The sequence below is a fragment of the Zingiber officinale genome, chromosome 2A (genome assembly GCF_018446385.1).
Source record: "Zingiber officinale cultivar Zhangliang chromosome 2A, Zo_v1.1, whole genome shotgun sequence".
NCBI lineage: Eukaryota > Viridiplantae > Streptophyta > Magnoliopsida > Zingiberales > Zingiberaceae > Zingiber > Zingiber officinale.
The window spans coordinates 149,233,306-149,239,444 of record NC_055988.1 but is presented as its reverse complement, the minus strand read 5'-3'; positions in this window follow the sequence as shown (position 1 = coordinate 149,239,444).

The window sequence follows — 6,139 nt, the reverse complement described above, 5'->3', positions numbered from 1 at the left end:
TTAATAGCATTTAATACATAACAAAGCAGTTTAATGTGAGGATATACATAAAGACTGTTGACGAGTGGCTCATATTTGGATGAAGGGATGTCATGGAAGAAAAATCTGTTAAGATTTTTCGTAATAAAATTCTGTTAAGATTTTATATAACAGAATTTTGTTATGTTTTTCATAACAAATTCTGTTACGTTTTTACCGGGTCTGGGGGTTTAGCAGTATTTATAGGGATCATTGTAAACCCATTGAAGATCAGACAACACAAGAATCATTAGATGTGATTCTCTTGTGTAGAAGAGAATTCTAATAAAGCTTCGGCCGTTTTGTGGAGTAGGCAAGTCGCCGAACCACGGTAACTCTTTTTCTTTCTCTTCTTCTTCTCCTTCCTGGTGTTTGCTCTCTTTTGTGCGTCTTTGTCTTGTTGTTCCGCGCGATCTCTTTTCTCTCTTCCTCTTCTTCCGCGGTTCAGAGGTTGAGAGGTATTGCCCTCTCTTTGCACAACAATTGGTATCGAGCTCCGTGTTTTTGGATTTCTTCAACATGTCGGGGACGACTTCTGCGAAGTTTGATATGGTGAAGTTTGACGGAACCGGAAACTTTGGATTATGGCAGAGAAGGGTCAAGGACTTGTTGGTGCAACAAGGCATAGTGAAGGCGCTAGGAGAAAGAAAACCGGAAAGCATGGAGAAATCAGATTGGGAAGAACTTCAGGCGAAGGCAGTAGCAATAATCAGGCTTTGTCTTACGGATGACGTGATGTACCATGTCATGGACGAGGAGTCACCGGTGACAGTTTGGCAAAAGCTGGAAAGTCGGTACATGTCAAAATCATTGACAAACAAGCTGTATCTCAAGCAGAAATTATTCGGGCTGAAGATGACAGAAGGAACCGATCTGAGCCAACACATCAACGTATTCAACCAGATTGTAAGTGATCTGAAGCGGATTGATGTGAAGATCGAAGACGAAGACAAGGCGCTGATGTTGTTGAATTCTCTACCTTCATCTCCTATGTACGAGAATTTGGTTACTACTTTGATGTGGGGTAAGGAAACTCTCAAATTGGAGGAGATCACAAGTGCGTTGCTAGGTTTTCACCAAAGGAAGAAAACAAGCGATGAAATTTCTCAAGGAGAAGGACTTGTGGTAAATAGCAACCAAGAGCGTGGTAGGAGCAAATCTCGACATGGATATGACAACAACAACAAGACTCGTTCTAAGTCGAGAAGGAAGAAGGTGATCACGTGCTACAAATGTGGAGGTAAAGGTCATATCAAGAGAAATTGTCCAGAGATAAAGAAATATGTTGCAGAGAACAAAAGTAGTTCGGCAAAGTCTGCAAACATAGTTGAAGAAGAAAATTCAGAAAGCGGTGATGAAGATATGCTATCAGTTATGTCAAGTTCGGAGCAGCTGACGGATGCATGGATTTTAGACTCTGCATGTTCATATCACATGACTCCAAACAAGGATTGGTTTGACACCTATAGGGCAGTGGATTCTGGTTCAGTGTTGATGGGAAACGATGCATCATGCAAGGTTATCGGCATAGGGAATGTCAGAATCAAGATGTTTGATGGTGTGATCAGAACTTTATGTGATGTCAAATATATACCAGAGCTAAGGAAGAACTTGATCTCACTAGGCACACTGGATGATATTGGTTGTAATTACAAATCAGTGAGCGGGGTGATGAAAGTCAGCAAGGGAGCTCTGACGGTAATGAAAGGACAAAAGGTCGCAGGAAACATCTACAAGTTGATAGGGACTACAGTTGTAGGTGGAGTCGCCTCGGTGGAGTCTGAATCAGATAGTACTGTCTTGTGGCATATGCGGCTAGGGCATATGGGTGAACGTGGGATGCTAGAACTTCACCAGAGATTTGTTGAAGGGTGTCAAAACGTGCAAGCTTGAATTCTGCAAATTCTGTGTTCTTGGGAAACAGAGCAAAGTGCAATTTAAGACGGCAACAAACAAGACGGAGGGGATTCTGGACTACGTACATACGGATCTCTGGGGACCGGCCAGTGTAGCATCACGTGGAGGGCACTTGTATTTTGTGAGTTTTACTGATGATTTCTCACGAAAGGTATGGGTATACTTTATGCGTCACAAGTCAGAAACTTTTGCAAAGTTTAAATTGTGGAAAACTGAAGTAGAGAACCAGACCGGAAGGAAGATCAAATGCCTTAGGTCAGATAATGGGACCGAGTACACAGATTCAAAGTTTCAGGAATTCTGTGAGACATGGGATAATGAGGCACTTCTCGGTTCACGCACCTCAGTGGAATGGGGTGGCGGAAAGGTTGAACAGGACAATCATTGAGAAGGCAAGATGTCTCAGTCTGAATGCAGGGCTTGCAAAGAATTTCAGGCGAAGCGGTTAACATGACATGTTATCTCATTAATAGATCACCAAGGGCAGCACTAGAAGGCAAAGTATCGAGGAAGTTTGGACAGGGAATCAAGTAGAATACTCTCATCTTGAGTTTTTGGATGTCCAACCTATATGCACATATCTAGTGAGGAAAGATCAAAGTGGATGCAAAGTCAAAGCAATGCATTTTTCGGGCTATCGAAAAGGAGTTAAAGGCTTCAAGCTTTGGGATCCTAAGGCAAACAAGGTGGTGATCAGCAGAGATGTGGTGTTTGACGAGAAAGCTATGTTACAACGTACTCAGGAAGAAGGAAAGGAAACACCACAAAGCAACAAAGAGAAAGATATTGTGCAGGTGGAGCTAGAGACTCATGACTTCGATGATTCTATCTCAGAGCACATGGAGCATCGCACTATAGCTAGTGGTAGAACGAGACGAGTCGTAAAACCACCCACTAGATGCGGATTCGAAGACTTGGTATCTTATGCACTTACCACTAGTAGCGGAGACCCTACATCTTTTCAGGAGGCAATACATAGCTCTGAGAAGGGCAGGTGGACGGGTGCTATGGCAGAGGAGATGGAGTCGTTGCATAAGAACCAAACGTGAGATCTAGTGGAACTTCCTGAAGGAGAGAAAGCTATAGGGTGCAAGTGGATATTCAAGAAGAAAGAAGCAATGTCAGAGGGAGAAGAAGTGAAGTTTAAGGCTCGGTTGGTAGCAAAGGGGTATTCACAAAGAAAGGGGATTGACTATGAAGAAATTTTCTCTCTAGTGGTAAGACATACGTCAATTAGAGCGGTATTGGCTTTGGTGGCACATCACGATTTGTATTTGGAGCAAATGGATGTGAAGACGGCATTTCTTCATGGAAATTTGGAGGAGCAGATTTTTATGTCACAACCTGAGGGATTTAGTCAGTCCGGACAAGAGCAGTTGGTTTGTAAGTTGAAGAAATCACTCTATGGACTGAAACAATCTCCTAGGCAATGGTACAAACGTTTTGATTCATACATGATTCAAAACGGATATAGGAGATGCGAGTATGACTGCTGCATATATGTGAAGGGCCTTGAAGATGAATCACTGATTTTCTTACTACTATACGTAGATGACATGCTCATTGTTGCGAAGAAGATGAGAGAGGTTGACAAATTGAAGAGGCTACTGAGCAAGGAATTTGACATGAAAGATTTGGGAGAGGCCAAGAAGATTCTTGGGATGGAGATTCACAGGAATAGAGTTGCAGGGAGATTATGGTTGTCTCAACGTAGCTATGTGGAGAAGGTGTTGGATAGGTTCAACATGAAGAATGCAAAGTCGGTGAGCACACCCCTGGCGCATCACTTCAAGTTATCCAGTACACAGTGTCCAAAGACGGATGACGAGATCCAAGAGATGTCAAAGGTTTTTGCAGGTATTTAGTTCGATGTATGCTTGGTCGTTACACGAGATTTGGCGCAAGCGATTAGTATGGTAAGTAAGTTTCTCTCAAATCCTGGTCGACCACATTGGGATGCAGTGAAATGGATTTTCAGATACTTGAGAAATACAACTAATTATGGCATCATGTTCAGTAGACAACCGGAAGATCCTTTAGTTGCTGGGTACGTAGATGCAGACTATGCAGGAGATTTAGATAACAGGAGGTCTACTACAGGATACGTATTCACTGTGGCAGGAGGACTTATTTGTTGGAAATCTATGATACAATCTATTGTTGCATTGTCTACTACGGAATCCGAGTACATGGCAGCGGTGAAGCGTGAAGGAAGCTTTATGGCTTACGGGGTTGGTCAGAGAATTGGGTGTTCAGCAAGATGGAGTCAAGTTGTTATGCGATAGTCAGAGTGCTATCTATTTGGCGAAGAATCAGGTGTATCATGCGAGAACCAAACACATTGATGTGAGGTTTCACAAGATCAGAGAGTTGATTGCTTCCGGGGAAATTCAACTTGAGAAGGTTCACACTGCAGACAATGCTGCAGATATGCTGACAAAGCCAGTGACCACAGAGAAGTTTAAGCATTGCTTGAACTTGATCCATATCTCTAGATGCTAGAGGAAGGAAGCCCAGACCCAGAGATCCAGATGGAGTTTTGTCCAGATATTCGTATTCTTCGAAGGGGTGAATATTCGCCAAGGTGGAGATTGTTGACGAGTGGCTCATATTTGGATGAAGGGATGTCATGGAAGAAAAATCTGTTAAGATTTTTCGTAATAAAATTCTGTTAAGATTTTATATAACAGAATTTTGTTATGTTTTTCATAACAAATTCTGTTACGTTTTTACCGGGTCTGGGGGTTTAGCAGTATTTATAGGGATCATTGTAAACCCATTGAAGATCAGACAACACAAGAATCATTAGATGTGATTCTCTTGTGTAGAAGAGAATTCTAATAAAGCTTCGGCCGTTTTGTGGAGTAGGCAAGTCGCCGAACCACGGTAACTCTTTTTCTTTCTCTTCTTCTTCTCCTTCCTGGTGTTTGCTCTCTTTTGTGCATCTTTGTCTTGTTATTCCGCGCGATCTCTTTTCTCTCTTCCTCTTCTTCCGCGGTTCAGAAAGGTTGAGAGGTATTGCCCTCTCTTTGCACAACAACGATCGACCTTATAGGCCGGCCGATATATATTTAGCAGACAACATGAGCAGAGAATTCGAAAAACTTGTGAGAATAATAATCGTATGTCAGAGAATATTCTTATGAAATTTTCGTTAGGGATTATTATATTTTTCATCAGTCGATCACTTATAATAATATATTCCTTTAAGCATCTTGTTAATAACATAAGTTATAAATGATAAAAGAGATATACATATTGATAAATAAAAATTTTCACAAACAATTATTGCATATTATACCGATTATACACTTCTATTTACCTAACAACTTCTAATATTTTTAGTCATCTTATAATTATGAAAATTATAAGAGATAGTATATAAAAGATATTCTCTATTAGTAAAATATATTTTCTGAACATGTGAAATTTATTTTCACGCATAAGTTCTCTACTACTTTTTGTATTTTTTATTTACGTGGCCAAAATTATACTGATTAGAACATTAAAAGATATTCGCCACTCCTATTAATTTTTAGAGACTGACGTCTTATTTACTCATATGAGCGTGCACAGGATAAAAAAAAAGTCCCTCTTCCTAGACTAAAAAGGGTTAATAACTTTAAACCCCCCTGAATTTTATAGCGAGTTACATTTTGTCCCCCTCTATTTAAAAAACTACACTCAACCCCCTTTGACATGAAGTAAAAAAAGAAAAAAAAAGTAAATGACCAAAATAACCCTAACCTAAATGATTTCTAAAAAGAAAATGAAAAATAAAGATAAAAATCTTATAAAACCGTTAAAAGCTTAACCTTAACACAACCTGATTTATATATAAGTTCAAAATCTCATTTGTTCCTAGATAAATATCCTCATAAAATTCATATATGTACTAACATAAATAACAGAAAAATTGTAACTCTGTATTCTAAATTAATGAATCAAAATTAAATAAAAATAGAACAAAATTTATCATTAAAAATAAAAAATGAAGACCATTTATGATTTAGAAAAAAATCATCCTTTTAATTTTTACCCAAAAGTAAATTTTCATTTCAAAATAATAGCTTTTTGAAACGAAAAATATTTTTAGCTGCTTTGAAATGAAAATTTACTTTTGGACAAAAATTAAAAGAGTGATTTTTTTTTTCTAAATCGTCAAAGGGTCTTCATTTTAATTTTTTAATAATAAATTTTATTC